Source organism: Dendrobates tinctorius, unplaced genomic scaffold, assembly GCF_039654945.1.
Source record: "Dendrobates tinctorius isolate UK_male_01 unplaced genomic scaffold, ASM3965494v1 ptg000046l, whole genome shotgun sequence".
Taxonomy (NCBI): Eukaryota; Metazoa; Chordata; class Amphibia; order Anura; family Dendrobatidae; genus Dendrobates; species Dendrobates tinctorius.
In genome coordinates this window covers 22,728,974-22,753,316 of record NW_027361714.1, presented here as the reverse complement: position 1 = coordinate 22,753,316, position 24,343 = coordinate 22,728,974, and positions in this window count along the sequence as shown.

Sequence of the window (24,343 nt, the reverse complement as noted above, 5' to 3'; positions counted from 1 at the left end):
ATAGCAATCTCGTTTTTTGCTATAGGCATGGGTTATTCATCTCAGGTTTGGGCATTTATGGCTTTCTAATATATAGGGGTTCATTGTTTTCTATTCAGCTATATTTGGACATTTGTTTACAGTTAGGTCCATATATATTTGGACAGAGACAACATTTTTCTAATTTTGGTTCTAGACATTACCACAATGAATTTTAAACAAAGCAATTCAGATGCAGTTGAAGTTCCAACTTTCAGCTTTTATTTGAGGGTATCCACATTAAAATTGGATGAAGGATTTAGGAGTTTCAGCTCCTTAACAGGTGCTACCCTGTTTTTAAAGGGACCAAAAGTAATCGGACAGATTAAATAATTGTAAATAAAATGTTCATTTCTAGTACTTGGTTGAAAACCCTTTGTTGGCATTGACTGCCTGAAGTCTTGGACTCATGGACATCACCAGACGCTGTGTTTCCTCCTTTTTGATGCTCTGCCAGGCCATCACTGTGGTGGTTTTCAGTTGCTGTTTGTTTGTGAGCCTTTCTGTCTGAAGTTTAGTCTTTAACAAGTGAGATGCATGCTCAATTGGGTTGAGATCAGGTGACTGACTTGGCCATTCAAGAATATTCCCCTTCTTTGCTTTAATAAACTCCTGGGTTGCTTTGGCTTTATGTTTTGGCTCATTGTCCATCTGTAGTATGAAACGACGACCAATCAGTTTGGCTGCATTTGGCTGGATCTGATCACACAGTATGGCTCTGAATACCTCAGAATTCATTCGGCTGCTTCTGTCCTGTGTCACATCATCAATAAACACTAGTGACCCAGTGCCACTGGCAGCCATGCATGCCCAAGCCATCACACTGCCTCCGCCGTGTTTTACAGATGATGTGCTATGCTTTGGATCATCAGCTGTACCACGCCTTCGCCATACTTTTCTGTTTCCATCATTCTGGTAAAGGTTGATCTTGGTTTCATCTGTCCAAAGAAAACTTCCAAAACTGTGCTGGCTTTTTTTAGATGTTTTTTAGCAAAGTCCAGTCTAGCCTTTTTATTCTTGATGCTTATGAGTGGCTTGCACCGTGCAGTGAACCCTCTGTATTTACTTTCATGCAGTCTTCTCTTTATGGTAGATTTGGATATTGATACGCATACCTCCTTGAGAGTGTTGTTCACTTGGTTGGCTGTTGTGAAGGGGTTTCTCTTCAACATGGAGACTATTCTGTGATCATCCACCACTGTTGTCTTCCGTGGGCACCCAGGTCTTTTTGCATTGATGAGTTCACCAGTGCTTTCTTTCTTTCTCAGGATGTACCAAACTGTAGATTTTGCCACTCCTAATGTTATAGCAATTTATCGGATGGTTTTTGCAGCTTAAGGATGGCTTGTTTCACCTGCAATTATTTAATCTGTCCAATTACTTTTGGTTCCTTTAAAAACAGGGTAGCACATGTTAAGGAGCTGAAACTCCTAAACCCTTCATCCAATTTTAACGTGGATACCCTCAAATGAAAGCTGAAAGTCTGAACTTCAACTGCATCTGAATTGTTTTGTTTAAAATTCATTGTGGTAATGTCTAGAACCAAAATTTGAAAAATGTTGTCTGTGTCCAAATATATATGGACCTAACTGTACCTCCCAAAAACACTGGATTTGAGGTTAGGTTTCACTGTTGTCATGCGGTTGTGTACAGAAGTCTGGCCCAATCCAGCCCTTGTTCATTTTTATAAGAGTCAGCATTTTCAGCTGATAGGCGGATGCTCTTATCAGTTATAATTCCACCAACGGCACTAAAGACGCACTCTGACAAAATGCTAGCGGCAGGACAGGCCAGTACCTCCAAGGCATAGAGAGCCAGTTCATGCCACATATTCAGCTTTGAGACCCAATAATTAAAAGGCACAGAGGCATCTTGGAGGATGTTGGTACGGTCAACAAGGTACACCCTCACCATCTTCCAAAACTTTGAACTCCTTGTGAGAGTACCCCACGCCTCAGAGCCACTGCGATGGGAGGGTCTGAGAAAACTCTCCCAGGACTTTGCCAGTGTTCCCCTGCCTCTGCTGGATTGGAGTTGTCTCTCTCGCGCGTACTCTTTGGTTGTCCAATGAACTATGACCTCTGCCGCCAGCGTTTTCAGATGGGAACTTTTTTATTAATTCCGCAACAAGGGCCTTCTAGTACTGCAACATTTAAGTACTCCTGTCTGCCTCTGGAAGAAGAGATTGAAAGCTCTCCTTGTAGTGTGGGTCTAGCAGTGTCACCAACCAGTAATGACTGTTAGCCAAAACTTTGACAATACGAGGGTCACGGGAAAGGCATCGCAACATAAAGTCAGCCATGGGTGGCAGACTGCAAACAGTCAAGAGGATTACTGACCATGCTCTCCTCCACCTCCTCCTCCTCCCTATCCTCAGGCCATCCAAGCTGAACAGACGGTATGACAGGCATGCTTGTAGTACCGTCAATAGCACATGAGAGTAGCTCCTGTTCTTACTCTTCCTCCTCTTCCTCATTGTCCACCAATCCACATTGGGATAACATGAGGCTGGGCTGTGTGTAATCACCCTGTATGCTTCCTTGCTCCATCTCAACATGCTCAGCCTGCAATGCCACCTCTTTGATTGTGAGCAGAGAGTGTTTCAGAAGATAGAGAAGTGGGATGGTGACACTAGTTATGGCGTTATCACCGCTCACCATCTTGGTGGACTCCTCAAAGTTTTGAAGGATGGTAGATATGTCTGACATCCATGTCCACTCCTGAGGTCTTATGTGTGGAGTCTGAACTGAATACCGATGGCCTTGTGGATGCTGGTAGTCAACAACTGCCCTCTTCTGCTCACAAATCCTTTATCACCTTGTACAGTGTTAAGTTCCAACGAGTTGGGACATCACACACCAGTCAGTGAGCCGGAATCTGCAAACATTGCTGAAGCACGGCAAAGGAGGCAGAAGCTGGAGCTGACTTTCTAAAATGGGCACACAGGTGGCGTACTTTGACAAGCAGATCCGGCAGCTCCGGGAAGCTTTTGAGAAACTGTTGAACAACGAGGTTAAGCACATGGGCTAGGCATGGTATGTGTGTGAGCTCTCCTCGCCTCAGAGCTGCCACCAGGTTCTGACCATTGTCACACACGACCATGCCTGGCTGTAGATTCAGTGGTGTCAGCCACACATCTGCCTGCTCTTTCAGAGCTGTCCACAACTCTTCAGCATTGTGCAGTTTGTCACCTAAGCATATTGGCTTCAGCACAGCATGTTGACGCTTGGCTGAGGCAGTGCTGCAGTGCTTCCAGGTTGTGACTGATGTGGTCATTTCGGAGATGGAGGCTGAAGAGGAGGAGGAGGATGAGGAGGAGGTTCAAGAGCTGTAGACTGTGGGGGCAACCCTGATTGACGTAGGGCCCACAACCCTCAGTGTCGGGAGGACGTGTTCCATACCAAGGTCCCTCTGTGTCCCAGCTTCAATTATGTTAACTATAACGTGGTAGCACACCTGCAGCACGTCTTGCAGTGGACCCTCTGGGTCGGGATACCAGAGCCCCCTGGGCGAGCCTACCAAGTGAACCCACCCCCTAGGGGTTAATATCCTAACAGCTGGAACCAAAGAGACGGTTCACAGAAGACAAACAGAAAATGAAGCAAGGGTCCAAGGAGAGACAGAGAGTACCAGGGACCTGAAGGATGGGTCAGGGACTGAAGTGATGGCAGGGCAGGAGTCAAGGGAGAAGGAACCAGATGGCGGCTGAGAATTTGCAGTAGAAGGGGCTGAGGATGAACATCAGGAATCACATAGGACGCACCCTGTAAAGCAAAAGGGGACAGGGTAACCTGCAACAGAGACAGGGTATTGGGAAACTAAATGACACAAGGGAACAGGGGAAGCTGCAACAGAGACAAGGCAGTGGGAAGCTATACGGGGACCTCACTATAGCGCAGCGCAACTGCCAGCAAGAATGCCAGCGATCGGGCATACAGGAACGATAATCAGGCGCTTACCATAGCAGGAGGCATCCTGAAATACCCGATGGGGGCCGCTATGACAGGGCGGAGCTACTGGGTCATGACCTTCTTCCAGCATAAGAAGCTGAAGGAGCGCGCGGCCGGGACCTTCGGCGCATGCGCAAGCTGCAAACCCTCGGGAACCAAGAAGCGCCGGTGAGGGACGATGCGGGACCCACACAGTGTCACGCCGGAGAGCGAAGGAGGCCAGGTGAGTATCCAGGGCAGTGAGTGTAACATTAACCCAGTGTACCGTCAGCAAGATGTAGCATCCCTGCCCATAAGCACTTGTCCACATTTCCGAGCTTAGGTGGACTTTCCCAGTAACAGCATTGTTCAGGGCACCAGTAATGTTGTGGGACACGTGCTTGTGTAATGCCAGGACGCCACACCGGGAGAAATAGTGGTGGCTGAGGACCGAGTACCTTGGGACGGCTGCCACCATCAGGTTGTGGAAAGCTTCCATATCCACAAGCCTAAAAGGCAACATTTTGGGCGCAGGTACATGAGAAATGTGCGAATTTAGTACTGTGGCTTGTGGGGCATTGGCTGCGTATTTATGTTTGCGTTCCAATGACAGAGGTATGGACAACTGAAGGCTGCGCTTGAACAAGGACATGAACGTGCTTGATGATGGTGGTAGTTGAGTGTGTGCAATGAGAGGTGCAGGGCAGGAGGCATCTTTGCATGCAACATGGACAGGGGATTTGCTTGCACGCACATCTGTGGAAGAAGCACTGTTTTCACCCAGAGACACTGTGCCTGGATCATGCTGATGGTGGTAAGGCTGGTAGTTTTGCTACCCCTGCTGATGCGAGCATGGCAGGTGGTGCAAATGGCCTGTTTGGGGTTATCGGCAGAGTCTTTAAAAGACAACCAGACTCGGGAAGACCTAACATTTGTACTGCAAACTTCCGTCGTGTTGGTGTTATGAGGAACGGCTGCCCACCTTCTGTCTGCAGACACCACACTGCTTCTTCATGCCTGTTGGGGTGCTACGCCTCCCTCCCCCTGTGTGCTGCTGTCCTCGCTCAGCATTTGCTCCTGCAGATTGGATCAGTTACTATATCATCCACTACCTCGGATTCCACTTTCGCATCCTGGTCCTCCTCCTGACTTTCTGGCAATTGTGTCTCATCATCATCCACCTGTTGTGACACGTTCCCACAGTCACCTTCGTGTGAACGTGGCTGCTCAAGTATTTGGGCATCGCTACATGCGATATTATCTTGCCCCGCTTCAAGTGGACCGGGTAAGAGGCCTGAATCTATAAATGGAAAAGTGAACAGCTCTTCGGAGTGTCCAAGTGTGGGATCAGTTGTCTCCGGGCACTCGGCATGGTTGGAGGAAGGAGGATCAGGATGAGGAATATGCGGTCCAGATTCACGGCTACTCAGACTTGACCATGTGGAAGACAGGGTGCTGGTGGTGGTGGAAAAGTGAGTGGAAGAATTATCCATTATCCAACCAATAACCTTTTGACACTGCTCTGATTTCAATAGTGCTGTTCTGCAGTACCCTATGAATTCGGACAGGAAGGTCAAGCGAGAAGATGCCGGTGTTTGTGGCACAATTTCAGCTTGCCCATGGCCTCGGCCTCTGCATGCACCGTCACCATCATGTCCACTTCCCCGTCCCTTGCCCATTTTAAATGGACTACAATACTTTCCACAACTACTACAAATGGCTGAATTGTGAGCAAACTTGTATGTGATCCGTTTTCGGGAAAACCACACTTTAAAACTTCTGGAATGTAGGTAAAAATGTATTTTTTGTTATCAATCTGGTGTCAATAACTAGTGTAAGACACCTCAAATACAGTGGAATGGAGACCTGAAATGCAACAATTTGTAGCCCACAGATAGAACAGGCGTCTGACGGAGATACCACACTGTTCAATATGTGGCCTGTATTTTTTTATTTTTTACCCTAAAATAGTCCATAGAACTAGGGTAACAGACAGCAAAAAAGGTGAATGTAGGCCTGAAATACCACAATTTGTAGCACACAGATAGATAAGGCGTCTGACGGAGATACCACACTATTCAATATGCGGCCTGTATTTTTTTATTTTTTACCCTAAGATAGTGTATAAAACTAAGGTAACAGACAGCAAATACAGTGGAATGGAGGCTTGAAATGCAACAATTTGTAGCCACAGATAGATCAGGCATCTGACAGAGATACCCCACTGTTCAATATGCGGCCTGTATTTTTTTATTTTTTACCCCAAAACAGTCTATAAAAAATGGGTTCTGGATTGCTTTGCAATAAAATAATCAGGATTAAGATGCAAAAAAAAAATATTCCCAGCCACTGATACCTGGGGCTAGGTATATACGGTCAATATGTAATAGGCAGCAGCAGCAGACAGTAATAAAATGGACCCTCTTGATGTATGCAATGATATTTATATACCCACATACAGTGCCTGCATGCTTTGCACTGATATGTATATAGCCACATACACTCCCCTACGTACCTAGAACTGCAATCTATATACCCTGTAATTAGTCCTTAGAAGGACTGTTGGTTGAGCTGGATTTGTGGATTCTATGATGGTATACCCACACTAACTTATAAACCCCCAAATCTGACCCTATCTCAGCAGCAGCTCTCCCTACACTATCTGATTCCAGACATGACTGTGACGAACAGGATGGCGGCAGGTCTCTTATAGACCTGATGAAGCTGTGCGGTCAGTCAATCACTGTAATACCACAAAAAAGATGGCTGTGGCATTACAGTGCGTGGCACACAATCCCTGCATGTTGATTGGCACTCTAAAGAGCGTCAAAATTGCAGGGCAGAGACCCGAGCTCCTGCCGAATAATACCGGAAATGCTCGGCGCTCGCCGAGTACCACGAGTACAATGATACTCTGGCAAATAGCGAGCATTACCAAGCCTGCTCACTCATCACAAGTCTTGACAACTCATGAGGAATAAGGCCCTGGGTCTGGATGTACTGGGTGTCAACTAGATTAAACTTCACCCCATTGTTCGAAAAAGCAGAAACTTGGTTTTCCGGCTGCTGTTTTCTGTAAGGTATCGATGGGCAGGTACCAACAAAATGACCCATCCTCCCACAAAAGAAATACACTCCCCTTTTGCGCCGAGCTGCTGGAGAACGGGTATAACAAATTGCCCCCCAAACTCCATGTGTCCCTCAATGAATTCAGGCCTAGGTGCATTAGACACATTACTCAGTGAAAACTCTTGACTTAGGCTGGTTTTACACTTGCAGTATTTTTGCTGGCCGTTTTTGTGGCCGCAAAAGATTTCTATGGGGCCGCAAAATTGGCCAGCAAAAATTAGCAGCAGGGCCATGCTCCGCACGGCCGTGAGGGCCGTATTTGCAGCCGTGAAAAAATATCGAGCTTGCTCGATATTTTTCACGGCTTATGAACACGGCCGTGATGCATTTCAATGGTGCCACAAAAACAACGTTTGCTTGTTTTTGCGGTACACCATATTTGCAGATCAACGGTTTTTCCCTGCTATTTGTTATAACAGGGAAAAATGGCGATCCGTGAAGGTTTTTTGCAGCTCGTTTTTGTGGGATACCGCAAAAATCACGGCCATATGGCCGGCAAAAACGGGCCGCAAAAAACATGGCAAGTGTAAAATCAGCCTAAGGGTGCCTGGACACCAGAAACACGTTGATAAGTTGATAACGCAATGCCCTGTAACTATCTAACGTATGCTGATGTTTTATCTATCTGAGATTGTTTTAAGTGAATAAACAACCTATTTTTTCACTTCATTGTTGAGCTGGACAATCTACTCATTGGAACCACTAGTTAATGCCTTCAGTGAACACCGTAAAAAATAAAAATAAAAAAGGAGCAAAAAACATGCTTTTCATAATATTGCAAAACAAAAAGTGGAATAAAATGCGATCAAAAAGATGAATGTAAATAAAAATGCTTTAGCTGAAAATGTCATCTTGTCCTGATAAAAACAATCCATGACACGGCTCCATCAGTGGAAAAAGAAAAAAGCTATAGCTCTCAGAATGAAGCGATGCAAAATAATTATTTTTTCTCTAAAACAGTTTTTAATGTGTAAAAGCGCCAAAACATAAAAATATACAAATGTGGTATTGATGCAATCGTACTGACCCAAAGAATAAAGCTGCCTTACCAATTTTACCACCCGCAGAACAGCGTGAAAAAAAAAAAACAACAAAAAACTATTCCTGAATTGCTGGCTTTTGTTCATTCTACCTCACAAAAATGCAAATAGAAAGTGATAAAAAAAAGTGTTATGTGACCAAAAATGGTAACAATAAAAACGTCAATTTGTCCAGCAAAAAACAAGCCATCACATGATTCTGAAGGCAGAAATATGAAAAAATTATCTGTCTTAAATTATGGTGACAATAAAAGCAATTTTATGGATGTGACAGCAGCCAAACATAAAAAAAATATACATGTGCTTCTCACATAATTAGAATATCATCAAAAAGTTAATTTTTTCAATTCTCCATAACAAAAAGTGAAACTCATAATATATAGAGTCGTTACAGTGTGTTATATTTCAAGTGCTTATTTCTGTTAATGTTGATGATTATGCCTTACAGCCAATGAAAACCCAAAAGTCATTATCTTAGTACGTTAGAATTAATAAAAAAAACACCTGCAAGGGCTACCTAAGCATTTAACAAGGTCCCTTAGTCTGTTTCAATAGGCTTCACAATCATGGGGAAGACTGCTGACTTGACATCTAGAAGGCAGTCACTGACATACTCCACAAGGAGGGTAAGCCCCAAAAGGCCATTGCTAAAGAAGATGGAAGTTCACAGAGTTCTGTATCCAATCATATTAATGGAAAGTTGAGTGGAAGGAAAAAGTGTGGTAGAAAAAGATGCACAAGCAACTGGGATAACCGCAGCCTTGAAAAGATTGTTAAGAAAAGACCAAAGATTCAAAAATTTAAGGAAGATTCACAAGAAGTGGACTGCTGCTGTAGTCATTGCATCAAGAGCCACCACACACAGATGTATACAGGACTTGGGCTACAAGTGACGCATTCTGTTAACACTAAGCCGGAGTCCTGCTCTGACAGGCAGGGTCTCTGGTGTGCCATTTCACTCACCCGCGCTGTGATCTGTTCCTCTCATCCTCATGCTCTACATGCTCCTAGCAGCACTTCCAGCTGGGCTTCCAGCCATGTCCTTAGGGCACATGCATGCGTTCCTACTAGTGTTGAGCATTCCGATACCGCAAGTATCGGGTATCGGCCGATACTTGCTGTATCGGAATTCCGATACCGACTTCCGATATTTTTTCAATATCGGAAGTCGGCATCGGAATCGGAAGTTCAAAGTTGATTGACAGCCTGACGTCATCATGATGCGCGGTGTGTGCGCATCATGATGCGCCGTCATTTCGGGCCTTCCGGGGGTCTCTGCCGGCGGGCTGTGTGGACTGCCCGGGGTCTGTACCGGCCTGCCGGGGGGCTGTGCCGGCCTGCCGGTGGTCTGTGCACCCTGTGGGGGTCTGTACCGGCCTGCCGGGGGGCTGTGCCGGCCTGCCGGTGGTCTGTGCACCCTGTGGGGGTCTGTACCGGCCTGCCGGGGGGCTGTGCCGGCCTGCCGGGGGGCTGTGCTGATGTCCGGGGGTCTGTGCAAGCATCGTCCGATGGGACTACAAGTCCCATCTGGCGATGCCTGCTACCATGACAGTGATTGACACATTAGCCAATGATGGGACAGTAGTAGTCCCATCATCCGGCTAATGTGTTAAATGTTAAAAAAAAAAAAAAAAAAAAATACTACATACATACTACATGCATGCTACATACATACTACATACATACTACATACATACCACATACATACTACATACATACCACATACATACCACATATATACTACATGCATGCTACATACATACTACATGCTACATATATACTACATACATACTACATACATACATACTACATATATACTACATGCATGCTACATACATACTACATGCTACATACATACTACATATATAATACATACATACTACATACATACTACATGCATGCTACATACATACTACATGCTACATACATACCACATACATACTACATACATACTACATGCTACATACATACTACATATATACTACATGCATGCTACATACATACTGCATGCTACATGCATGCTACATACATACTACATACATACTACATGCTACATACATACCACATATATACTACATACATACTACATACAATACATTCATACAATACATACATAGACATACAGTACATATAACATAGAGTAACATACTTACCAATACTTGTCACATTGTTCCCCGAAGCCATTGTCTTTTACGGACTAAATATTAACATAACAAACCACAAAAATACTCACCCACGATCCGAAGCAGTCCACGAGTGTGTCCCACGACGATCTTGGGTAGAGAACTGCAGCATCAGCTGTTGCTGCCGTTCTCTACGGGCTGCAGGAATCCAATGACGGAAGGTAGGTATCCTTCCGCACTGTATTCCTCCGCCACTTAAAAAAAAAAAGTCCCTAGTCTCACTTTATGCCATTGCTGCGTGGGAATTTCCCACACAGCAATGGCATAAAGTGAGACTAGGGACTTTTTTTTTTTTAAGTGGCGGAGGAATACAGTGCGGAAGGATACCTACCTTCCGTCATTGGATTCCTGCAGCCCGTAGAGAACGGCGGCATCAGCTGATGCTGCAGTTCTCTACCCAAGATCGTCGTGGGACACACTCGTGGACTGCTTCGGATCGTGGGTGAGTATTTTTGTGGTTTGTTATGTTAATATTTATTCCGTAAAAGACAATGGCTTCGGGGAACAATGTGACAAGTATTGGTAAGTATGTTACTCTATGTTATATGTACTGTATGTCTATGTATGTATTGTATGAATGTATTGTATGTAGTATGTATGTAGTATATATGTGGTATGTATGTAGCATGTAGTATGTATGTAGTATGTATGTAGCATGCATGTAGCATGCAGTATGTATGTAGCATGCATGTAGTATATATGTAGTATGTATGTAGCATGTAGTATGTATGTAGTATGTATGTGGTATGTATGTAGCATGTAGTATGTATGTAGCATGCATGTAGTATGTATGTAGTATGTATGTATTATATATGTAGTATGTATGTAGCATGTAGTATGTATGTAGCATGCATGTAGTATATATGTAGTATGTATGTATGTAGTATGTATGTAGTATGTATGTGGTATGTATGTAGCATGTAGTATGTATGTAGTATGTATGTAGTATATATGTGGTATGTATGTAGCATGTAGTATGTATGTAGCATGCATGTAGTATGTATGTAGTATGTATGTAGTATATATGTAGTATGTATGTAGCATGTAGTATGTATGTAGCATGCATGTAGTATATATGTAGTATGTATGTATGTAGTATGTATGTAGTATGTATGTGGTATGTATGTAGCATGTAGTATGTATGTAGTATGTATGTAGTATATATGTGGTATGTATGTAGCATGTAGTATGTATGTAGCATGCATGTAATATGTATGTAGTATATATGTAGTATGTATGTAGCATGTAGTATGTATGTAGTATGTATGTAGCATATATGTAGTATGTATGTAGCATGTAGTATATATGTAGTATGCATGTTGCATGCATGTAGTATATATGTAGTATGTATGTTGCATGTAGTATATATGTAGTATGAATGTAGCATGTATGTAGTATGTAGTATGAATGTAGCATGTATGTAGTATGTAGTATGAATGTAGCATGTATGTAGTATGTTGTATGTATGTAGCATGTATGTAGCATGTAATTTTTTTTTTTTTTTTACATTCAACACATTAGCCGGATGATGGGACTACTACTGTCCCATCATTGGCTAATGTGTCAATCACTGTCATGGTAGCAGGCATCGCCCGATGGGACTTGTAGTCCCATCGGACGATGCCTGCACAGACTACCGGAGCCTGCACAGCCCCCCGGCAGGCCGGCACAGCCCCCCGGCAGGCCGGCACAGCCCCCCGGCAGGCCGGCACAGACCACCGGAGCCTGCACAGCCCCCCGGCAGGCCGGCACAGACCACCGGAGCCTGCACAGCCCCCCGGCAGGCCGGCACAGCCCCCCGGCAGGCCGGCACAGACCACCGGAGCCTGCACAGACCCCCTGGCAGGCCGGCACAGCCCCCCGAAAGGCCCGTACAGACCCCAGAGAGGCTGTACAAGGGAAAAACAGGATTTTTCTTATTCCGATACCGGAAGTCCCATAGACTTGAATGGGACTTCCGGTATCGGAATCGGCGATACCGATACTTTTTTTTAAGATCGGCCGATCCATTCCGATCCGATACTTTGAAGTATCGGACGGTATCGCTCAACTCTAGTTCCTACTCTCTTAAAGGGCCAGCGCATGCACTTGCTATTTCCTCGCCAGCCACTGGTTGAGAAGCATTATGTATATATGGTTTCCTCTCCACTGGGGAGGTGCCTGAGCAACTTTCCTGCTTTGCAGTCTAAGTTGTGTAGCGTTGCATACCAGTCTCTGCTGCAATCTAGTGTAAATCCTGCCTGCTGCACTCTGGTGCAAATCCTGCTGCATTCTGGTGCAAATCCTGCCTGCTGTGCTCTGGTGCAAATCCTGCCTGCTGCACTGTGATACAAACACTGCCTGTTGCACTCTGATACAAACTCTGTCTGCTGCACTATGAGGCAAACTCTATCTGCTGCATTCTAATACAAACTCTGCCAGCTGCTCCCTCCAGTCTGTCCTCTGGGTCCAGCTGCTGCTCGTCCAGTGGTCTGTCCTGGAGAGGCACCTGGTATTCATCAGGAGCCAAGTCTAACCTCACCATCAGAGGCTCTAGTGAACAGTCAGGTGATCGCTTAGTCACTCCCCTCCAGGCTCTCCACGGTCCGTAGCACAGTGGTTCCACAAACCACGTCTTGACAGTTTGGTCAGGCCATGGATCCCGCTGGACCCCGGAGCTTTGCTGACAGAAAGACGCACAGGAAGAGCTGTTCATACAGTTGCAGTCCTTAACCACTAAGTTGGAGGCCTTAAACATCCTTCAAGAGTTCCAACATGTTGAAGCAGCCATGTCTTCTCCAGAGACTTCCCAGACAGTTTGCTTAGTTTGGGATCCAAGTCCCGACTTGCAGCTCCACCATGTTTTGATGGCAATCCGAAACTCTGCCACGGGTTCATCAGTGTCGGCTACATTTTGAAGTTCTTCCGCATCACTTTCCGTTGGACAGAGCAATAGTGGTGTTCCTTATGTCGCACTTTGGAGGTAAGGCCCTCGCGTGGTTGAACCCATTATGGGAGAGAGAGGATCATCTCCAATTTGCCAGCATTCTTGGAAGCTTTTTGCAAAGTCTTAGATGAACCCAGACCAACAACCTTTGCAGCTTCCGCTCTTCTTCGTTTACATCACTCCAATTCTTCTGTGGGGCAATATGCGGTACACTTTCCGAACTCGGATGGAATAACGAAGCTTTGGTGGTGACATTCTGGGAGGGGCTTTCCAGAGATATTAAAGATGAGCTAGCCTGTCGAGACCAACCAATTACCTTCGACAACCTGTTCTCCCTCTCCATCCGTATAGACCTCTGCTTCCGTGAGCATGCTAGTGAGGTGGCATGTGAAAGAGACCATCTGTTTCTTCACCCACCCTTGTCGAGGACTCATCTGAACCCATGCAGATCGACCACCTTGCCCTTGCTAGAAAGTGACTGAGAGATCGTCGAGCTAAAGGCCGGTGCCTGTATTGTGGAGTTATGGGTCACTCCATTCGAGTCTGCCTGGTGAGACCGGAGAAGGTCCAACATCTAGGGGAGGTAGCAGATGCTTCTCTAGATGGAAAGGACATCTCCCTACCCCTGACCCTTACTGTGGTCATGACAACCGGTGAATCCCAGTTTGTGGAGTAAGCATATTTGGATTCCGGGGCAGCCAGAAATTTTATCCTTCAGGCTGTAGTGGATCGGTTCTAAAACCCAGTTCATTCACTCCAGAACCCCATGGCAATAACATCTGTCAATGGAAGAACTCTTCGGGAGACATTCGTCTGGCTACTGAGCCACTTGAGGTCCGTATTGGGATGCTTCATACAGAGAGGACGGTCTTCTATGTTCATTCCCACATGTCTCACACCTTTCTCTTGGGCCTACCATGGCTATGACAGCACGAGCCTGTGTTGGACTGGAGAGGTGCTCCGCTGGGGACATTCCTGTCATGGGAGGTGTCTCACTCCAGTACGTCCGGCTAAGGCCCCATCTAATCCGGCATTGCTGCCCGGTTTGCTGGCCTATTGGTCCTTCGCCAATGTATTTGACAAGAAGGAGGCAGAGACTTTGCTGCCCCACAGGCCGTATGACTGCCCTATCGACTTGATTCCCGGATCTACACCCCCTAGAGGCCGAATTTATCCTCTTTTCCCAGCTGAGACTCAAGCTATGTTGGACTACATTCAGGAGAATTTGGCCAGGGGGTTCATTCAGAAATCCTCCTCTCCTGCTGGATCTGGGTTTTTCTTCCTTAAGAAGAAGGCTGGATCACTCGGACCCTGTGTATACTATCGAGGTCTCAACTTGATCACGGTGAAAAATAAATACCCTATTCCACTGATTCCTGAATTGTTTGACCGATTAAGAGGTGCCAGGATCTTTACCAAATCAGACTTAACAAATGCCTACAATCTAATCACATTTGCCAGGGAGACGAATGGAAGACGGCTTTCAACACCAGGGAAGGGCATTATAAATACAGAGTGATGCCCTTTGGTCTCAGTAATGCACTGGCAGTTTTTCAAGAATTTGGCAACGACATCTTCCGGGACCTGCTTTATTCCTGCGTTGTCGTATATCCGGATGATGCTTTGGTATTTTCCCCGGATCTGGCCTCCCACAGATGAACAGTTCGGCAAGTTCTTCAGCATTTTAGGGAGAATCGCTTCTAAGCCAAGTATGAGAAATGCGTTTTTGACCAGATACTGGACTCAGGATGGATACTGAGGTAGTCTTTTCCTTCCTTAAATGTCTGCTGCCAGTGGGAGTCAAAGCAATACAGCAATTGCTTGGCTTTGCTAATTATTATCGGCAATTCATTCCTCACTTCTCCATGCTGACTGCTCCCATCTCTGCTATGACCCGAAAGGGAACTGATCCAAAGAACTGGTCCTCCGAGACTGAAAAGGCCTTCAGCTCTCTTAAACGGTGCTTCTCCACTGCTCCCCTTCTGCATCACCCAGATTTGAACAAGCAGTTCTTTCTAGAGGTGGATGCATCCTCGTTAGGGGCTGGAGCTGTGCTCACTCAGAAGCCCTTCTCGGGTCGCCACATGTCCTGCGGTTTCTTCTCTAAAGCCTTCTCCGCTCCTGAGCGTAACTACTCCGTCAGGAACTGGTAGTTACTCGCCATCAAGATGGCTTTGGAAGAGTGGTGATACCTGCTGGAGGGCATAGTCTATCCAGTGGTCATCTACACGGACCATAAGAACCTGGTGTATCTCCAGTCCACCCAGAGACTTAATCCACGCCAAGCTAGGTGGTCTTTGTTTTTTGCCCACTTTAACTTTCTTTTACATTTCAGGTCCGGTGACAAGAATGTCAGAGCCGATGCCTTCTCTCTCTTTTCTGTCTGAGGATCAAGAGGAGGATCCACAATTTATCATTGAACCGTCCAAGATGGTCAGTGTCACTCCAGTCAGTCTGTTGCGAATTCTCCCGGGGAAGACCATTGTGGCTGAATCCGAGAAGAAGCGAGTTTTGTCTTGGAGCCACTCGTCCACGGTAGCTGGTCATGCAGGACAAAGGAAGACTCTACAATTGATTTCTTTCTACTACTGGTGGCCTTCCATGAAGAAGGAGATCTATGCTTATGTGTCTGCCTGTCCGACTTGTGCCTGCAATAAAGTCCCTAGACAACTTCCTACCAGTTCTCTCCTGTCGTTACCCGTACTACCTGGTCCTTGTCAGCACATAGCTATGGAGTTTATTACTGATTTGCCAGTTTCCGAGGGTTGTACCATCATCTGGGTAGTCGTGGATCACTTCTCCAAAATGCCACACTTCACCCCGTTGTCTGCTCTTCCGTCCACTCCTGAACTGTCTGACAGCTTCATCAAGCATATTTTCCACCTGCACGGATCTCCTTATCACATTGTGTCCAATCAAGGCTCGCAGTTCACTTCCAAATTCTGGCAAGCTCTCTGTAAACATCTGGATATTGTCTTGGATTTCTCATTGGCCTGTCACCCCCAGTCCAATGGGCAAGTGGAGCGTGTCAACCAGGTCCTGGGCAATTACCTGTGACACTTCGTCAATGCCCACCATAATGATTGGGTGAAATTGCTTCCCTGAGCTGAGTTCTCGTGCAACAATCACGTTGGTGAAGCTTCGGGAGAATCTCCATTCTATATTGTGTTCGGTCAGCAACCCGAGGTTCCCCTCCCAGTGATGGTTCCTTTTGATGTCCCTACAGCAAATGTCCTCTCCAATGATTTTGAGAGTTGTGAAAGGACACCAAAGCCACTTTAGAAGCATCTTACGCCCTTATGAAGAGACATGCAGACAAAAGGCATCTGGAACCTCCGTGCTTCTGCCCTGGTGACAAGGTATGGCTCTCGTCCAGGTATGTCCGGCTGAAGGTTTCTTCTTACAAGTTGGGTCCTCATTTTATTGGGCTTTTCGATGTGTCTCCTATAAAGTGAAGCTGCCTCTCTTTACGGATTCCAAATTCCTTCCATATATTTCAACTGAAGCCGATCATCCTGAATCCCTTCTTCAAGGATCCCAGTACCACGACCATGCCGACTGTCTTGGATGATGTTTTTGAAGTGGAGAACATCTTGGCCAAGAAGAAGGTGAGAGGCAAGACCTTCTTCCTTGTTGACTGGAAGGGATTTGGTCCCGAAGAGAGATCCCGGGAGCCAAAAGAGAACATTCACGCTCCAATTCTCCTCTGTAAATTCCACGATGGCCTGAAGAGGAACGGGCGTAAAGGGGGGTACTGTTAGCAACACGCCGGAGCCCTGCACTGACAGGCAGGGTCTCCAGCGTGTCATTTCACTCACCCACGCTGCAGTCGGTTCCTCTCTTCCTCATGCTCCGTGAGCTCCCAGAAGCACTTCCAGCCGGGCTTCCAGCAGTGTCCTTAGGGCACACGCACGCACTCCCGCCCTCTTAAAGGGCCAGCGCATACACTTGCTATTTTCTCGCAAGCCATAGCCTGAGAGGCATTATGTATATATTGTTTCCTTTCCACTGAGGAGGTATCTGAGCAACCTTCCAGTTTTGCAGTTTAAGTTGTGTAAGGTTGCATACCAGTCCCAGCTGCAAGTCCTGCCTGCTGCACTCTGGTGCATGTCTTGCCTGCTGCACGCTGATACAAACTCTGTGTGCTGCAATCTGATGCACACTCTGTTGGCTGCACTCTGATGCGAACTCTGCTGCATTCTAATATAAATTCTGCCAGCTGCTCCCTCCAGTTTGTCCTCTGGGTCCAGCTGCTGCGCGTCCGTTGATCTGTTCTGGAGTGGCACCTGGCGTTCATTAGGAGCCAAGTCTAACCTCACCATCAGAGGCTCTAGTGAACAGATAGGTGATCGCTTAGTCATGCCTCTCCAGGCTCTCCACGGTCCATTGTACAGTGGTTCCATAAACCACATCCGCGACGAATTTCTTTTGTCAAGCCACACATGACCAATAGACACCGCCAGAATCATCTTACCTGGGCCAAGGAGAAAAAGAACTGGACTGTTGCTCTGTGGTCCAATGTGTTGTTTTTAGATGAAAGTAAGTTTTGCATTTCATTTGGAAATCAAGGTCTTGTTGCCGAGATCTCAAACTCTGCATGTGACGAGCCCGAGAGGCCGTGGGATACTCGGTACCGAGCCTGTGAACTTCAATGGGAGATGTCACAGTGGCAGTGACCCGGTCCGTGGCCCCAGGTGGTCATGTAAAAGGGGTAGAATTGGATGGGGATAAAGTTTATGTAGTGATTCGTGATGCCAGTTGGAGTGTTCGACTGTAGTATAGCCGGCACTGCAGATGATCCCTGGGGGAGTAGATGGTGATGGCAGTGCAGATGTTTAACCCCCTCCAACCAGGGCAGACCCCCAGAGATTGTGATGCAAGTAGAAGGCATGGAGTAATAAGACAGGAGACAAGAAAAGTCACTTTATCATTTACTGTAGTTCAGGTGCAGTTCAGAGGAGATATTACAACTCTCACCAGGTTACAGTCTGCTCTGGAGAATGGGAGATATCTTTCCCTGCTGTGACTCAGTGTAAGCTTCCTGCTATTCTAATCCCTTCTGGGACCAAGGCTTTCCGGAGTTTAGAACTTCCCAGTATTGCCTCTACTCACTGTCTATTTCGCCTTCAGCAACTTGCAGCGTGAATCCTGTGTGAAGCAGCTCAAGTTCCCACTTGCACTATCCTTCACTGATCCTAGGTTCTTGCATCATTTCTGAGGGAAAACACTTTTTTGCTGGTTGTATAATCCCACGCAGTCTCTCAGCTTACCACCCTGCTCTGAAAGCATGGATGGTTTAGGGGCTGGTCCCTGATGCTTCTTAGCTCTCTCTCCTGGATCGAAGACATGTCTTAACATGGCCTCCAAGATGTTCTTCCTCCTTCTTCTTCACTCAAACAACAGCTCAGCCCCTCCCCCTCCCAGTTAGGGTGTGTCTGCAAAGCTCTAAGTTTCAGACAAGTGAGGGAGGGAGGAGAATTGTGTGTGTGTGTTGTGGACTCTAGCATAGAAAGCATAACTCCCATTGCTCACAAAACACATACAAAACTGTACATATTTAACCCTTTTGTGGCGGTAAAGATACAGGGCGCCACACATGCGCCGCCTCAGGCAACCATTTTCCCGGAGGCCACAGCATTGAGGCAATGGAAGTGCTCGGGCTCTGGGCTTTCACAAAATGTCACCGGAGCCCCCACACCACTGTGCCTGCCGCACCAGCTGCATCAGGATGGGATTGAGATCATCTCCTTGCAGCGTCGGACCACAGGAAGAATCGCCCAAGTCCTGCTGTCACCTTGCTAATTGTAAGTACGGTATATTCCGACTATAAGATGCACCCCCATTTTCCCCAAATACCATAGGGTATTTCCACATTCAGTAGAAATTGTGGGACAAATTTTGGTGCCATTTTTACCCATTTCTCCTAGAGAACATGTAAAATCTGGGGCTAAAAAAAAAATATTTTGGTAAAAATGTAATTATTTATTCTTCACTGCCCAATAGTATAAAATTCTGTGACACACCTGTGGTGTAAATATGATCACTGCAACTCTAGATTAATTCATCAAGAGGTGTAGTTTGCAAAATGGGGTCACTTATGTGTAGTTATGCTGTTCTGGCACTTTTGAAAGCCCCCGGGAGAAGCGCACGTGAAACGCACGTCGGGGCGCAGCGTGCAGTGCACCTGACAGCTAGGGGTAAACAGTAAATTTTTGGTTATGACCTACGGACTTATTGGCAAGGGGCTATTTAGATGTATACACCTCACTGGGGGATCGCTATGCCTATGCTAATCAGTACCTATGGGGCCTCTTAAATATAAATGCACTGGCTAATTACATGCTAAGATTTTCTGCTGTCAGTAGCTCCGCACTCATGTTGCATCTTAGTCTCTCTCTTTGACACTCTGTCATATTAACCCCTTCACTACCAAGGGTGGTTTGCACGTTAACTCCCGGGCCAATTTTTACAATTCTGACCACTGTACCTTTATGAGGTCATAACTCTGGAACGCTTCCATGGATCCCAGTGATTCTGACATTGTTTTCTCGTGACATATTGTAATTCATGTTAGTGGTAAAATTGCATTCAAATAACTTGCGTTTATTTGTGAAAAAAACGGAAATTTGGCGAAAATTTTGAAAATTTCGCAATTTTCCAACTTTGAATTTTTATGCCCTTAAATCACAGCGATACGGCACACAAAAAACTTAATACATAACATTTCCCACATGTTTACTTTACATCAGCACAATTTTGGAACCAAAATTTTTTTTTGTTAGGAAGTTATAAGGGTTAAAAATTGACCAGCGATTTCTCATTTTTGCAACACCATTTTATTTTTAGGGACCACATCACATTTGAAGCCACTTTGAGGGGTCTATATGATAGAAAATACCCAAAAGTGAAACCATTCTAAAAACTGCACCCCTTAAGGTGCTTAAAACCACATTCAAGAAGTTTATTAACCCTTTAGGTGCGTCACAGGAATTTTTTGAATATTAAAAAAAAAATGAACATTTAACTTTTTTTCACAAAAAAAATACTTCAGGTTCAATTTTCTTTATTTTACCAAGGGTAACAGGAGAAATTGGACAAAGTTATTGTGCAATTTGTCCTGAGTACGCTGATACCTGATATGTGGGGGGGAACCACTGTTTCGGCGCATGGCAGACCTCAGTAGGGAAGGAGCGCCGTTTGACTTTTTCAATGCAAAATTGGCTGGAATTCAGATCGGACGCCATGTCGCGTTTGGAGAGCCCCTGATGTACCTAAACAGTGGAAACCCCCTCAAGTGACCCCATTTTGGAAACTAGACCCCCCAAGGAACTTATCTAGATATGTGGTGAGAACTTTGAACCCACAAGGGCTTCACAGAAGTTTATAACGTACAGCGGTACAATTAAAAAATCATATTTTTTCCACAAAAATGATCTTTTCACCCCCAATTTTTATTTTTCCAAGGGTAACAGGACCCTAAAAGTTATTGTGCAATTTGTCCTGAGTACGCTGATACCCCATATGTGGGTGTAAATGACTATTTGGGCGCATAGCAGAGCTCGGAAGGGAAGCAGCGCCATTTGACGTTTTTGGCTAGAATTGAGATCGGACACCATGTCGCGATTGGAAAACCCCTGATGTACCAAAACAGTGGAAACCCCCCACAAATGACACCATTTTGGAATCTAGACCCCCCCAAGGAACTTATCTAGATGTGTGGTGAGAACTTTGAACCCCCAAGGGCTTCACAGAAGTTTATAACGTACAGCAGTACAATTAAAAAATCATATTTTTTCCACAAAAATGATCTTTTCACCCTCAATTCTTATTTTTCCAAAAGTAACAGGACCCTAAAAGATATTGTGCAATTTATCCTGAGTACGCTGATACCCCATATGTGGGTGTAAACCACTATTTGGGCGCATGGCAGAGCTCGGAAGGGAAGCAGCGCCATTTGACGTTTTTGGTTCGAATTGAGATCGGACACCATGTCGCGTTAGGAAAGCCCCTGATGTACCAAAACAGTGGAAACCCCCCACAAATGACACCATTTTGGAAACTAGACCCCCCAAGGAACTTATCTAGATGTGTGGTGAGCACTTTGAACCCCCCAGTGCTTCACTGAAGTTTATAACGTCCGGGCGTGAAAATAAAAAAATCGTATTTTTTCCACAAACATCATCTTTTAGTCCCCATTTTTTTATTTTCCCATGGGTAACAGGAGAAATTGGACCCCAAAAGTTGTTGTCCAATTTGTCCTGAGTATGCTGACACCCCATATGTGGGAGAAAACTACTGTATGGGGACACGTCGGGGCTCGGAAGGGAAGTAGTGACGTTTTGGAATGCAGTCTTTGATGGAATGGTATGTGGGTGTCATGTTGCCTTTGGAGAGCCCCTAATGTACCTAAACAGTGGAAACCCCCCACAAATGATCCCATTTTGGAAACTAGACCCCCTGAGGAACTTATCTAGATGTGTGGTGAGCACTTTGAACCCCCAAGGGCTTTACAGAAGTTTATAATGCCCAGGCATGAAAATAAAAAAATCGTATTTTTTCCACAAACATGATCAATTAGTCTCCAATTTTTTTATTTTCCCAAGGGTAACAGGAGAAATTGGACCCCAAAAGTTGTTGTCCAATTTGTCCTGAGTACGCTGATACCTCATATGTGGGAGAAAACTACTGTATGGGCACACGTCAGGGCTCGGAAGGGAAGTAGTGACGTTTTGGAATGCAGACTTTGATGGCATGGTCTGCGGGTGTCATGTTGCTTTTGGAGAGCCCCTGATGTACCTAAACAGTGGAAACCCCCCACAAGTGACCCCATTTTGGAAACTAGACCCCCTAATGAACTTATCTAGATGTGTGGTGAGCACTTTGAACCCCCCAGTGCTTCACAGAAGTTTATAACGACCGGGTGTGAAAATAAAAATATCGTATTTTTTCAACAAACATCATGTTTTAGTCCCCATTTTTTTTATTTTCCCATGGGTAACAGGAGAAATTGGACGCCAAAAGTTGTTGTCCAATTTGTCCTGAGTACGCTGATACCTCATATGTGGGAGAAAACTACTGTATGGGCACACGTCGGGGCTCGGAAGGGAAGTAGTGACGTTTTGGAATGCAGACTTTGATGGATTGGTCTGCGGGAGTCATGTGCGTTTGGAGAGCCCCTGATGTACCTAAACAGTGGAAACCCCCCCAACAAATGATCCCATTTTGGAAACTAGACCCCCTGAGGAACTTATCTAGATGTGTGGTGAGCACTTTGAACCCCCAAGGGCTTCACAGAAGTTTATAATGCCCAGGCATGAAAATAAAAAAATCGTATTTTTTCCACAAACATGATCAATTAGTCTCCAATTTTTTTTATTTTCCCAAGGGTAACAGGAGAAATTGGACCCCAAAAGTTGTTGTCCAATTTGTCCTGAGTACGCTGATACCTCATATGTGGGAGAAAACTACTGTATGGGCACACGTCAGGGCTCGGAAGGGAAGTAGTGACGTTTTGGAATGCAGACTTTGATGGCATGGTCTGCGGGTGTCATGTTGCTTTTGGAGAGCCCCTGATGTACATAAACAGTGGCAACCCCCCACAAGTGACCCCATTTTGGAAACTAGACCCCCTAATGAACTTATCTAGATGTGTGGTGAGCACTTTGAACCCCCCAGTGCTTCACAGAAGTTTATAACGACCGGGCGTGAAAATAAAAATATCGTATTTTTTCAACAAACATCATGTTTTAGTCCCCATTTTTTTTATTTTCCCATGGGTAACAGGAGAAATTGGACCCCAAAAGTTGTTGTCCAATTTGTCCTGAGTACGCTGATACCTCATATGTGGGAGAAAACTACTGTATGGGCACACGTCGGGGCTCGGAAGGGAAGTAGTGACGTTTTGGAATGCAGACTTTGATGGATTGGTCTGCGGGTGTCATGTGCGTTTGGAGAGCCCCTGATGTACCTAAACTATTGAAACTCCCCACAAGTGACCCCATTTTGGAAACTAGACCCCCCACGGAGCTTACCTAGATGTGTGGAGAGCACTTTGAACCCCCAAGTGCTTCACAGAAGTTTATAACGCCTGGGCGTGAAAATAAAAAATTTCCCGCGAAATTATATTTTTGCCCCCAATTTTTTTATTTTCCTAAGGGTAACAGGAGAAATTGGACCCCAAAAGTTGTTTTGTAATTTGTCCTGAGTAGGCTGATACCCTACATGTGGGGGTAAAACACTGTTTGGGCGCATGGCAGAGCTTGGAAGGGAAGGAGCACCATTTGACTTTTTCCGTGCAGAATTAGCTGGAATTGAGATCAGATGCCATGTTGCCTTTGGAGAGCACCTGATGTGCCCAAACAGTGGAAACCCCCCAATTATAACTACAACCCTAACCTCAACACACCCCTAACCCTAATCTGAGCCCTAGCCCTAACCCTAGCCCTAACCCTAGCCCTAACCCTAGCCCTAACCCTAACCCTAGCCCTAACCCTACCCTAACCCTAACCCTAGCGGGAAAATGGAAATAAATACATTTTCTTTTAGTTTTATTATTTTTCCCTAACTAAGGGGGTGATAACGGGGGGTTTGATTTACTATTTATGGCGGTTTTTATGTTTGGCAGTTGTCGCACGCTAAAAGACGCTTTTTATTGTAAAAATAGTTTTGCATCACCACATATTGAGAGCTATAATTTTTCCGTATTTTGACCCACCGAGTCATGTGAGGTCTTATTTTTTGCGAGACGAGTTGACGATTTTATTGGTACCATTTTCGGGCACGTGACATTTTTTGATCGCTTTTTATTCCGATTTTTGGGACGCAGAATGAACAAAAACCAGCGTTTCATGAATTTCTTTTGGGGGGTGCGTTTACACCGTTCCGCGTGCGGTAAAATTGATAAAGCGGTTTTATTCTTCGGGTCAGTACGGTTACAGCGATACCTCATTTAGGTCTTTTTTTATGTTTTGTCGGTTTTTTGCAATGAAAACAATTTTATATAAAAAATAATTATTTTTGTATCGCTTTATTCTGCGAGCTATAACTTTTTATTTTTTCGCTGATGATGCTGTGTGGCAGCTCGTTTTTTGCGGGACAAGATGTCGTTTTCAGCGGTAC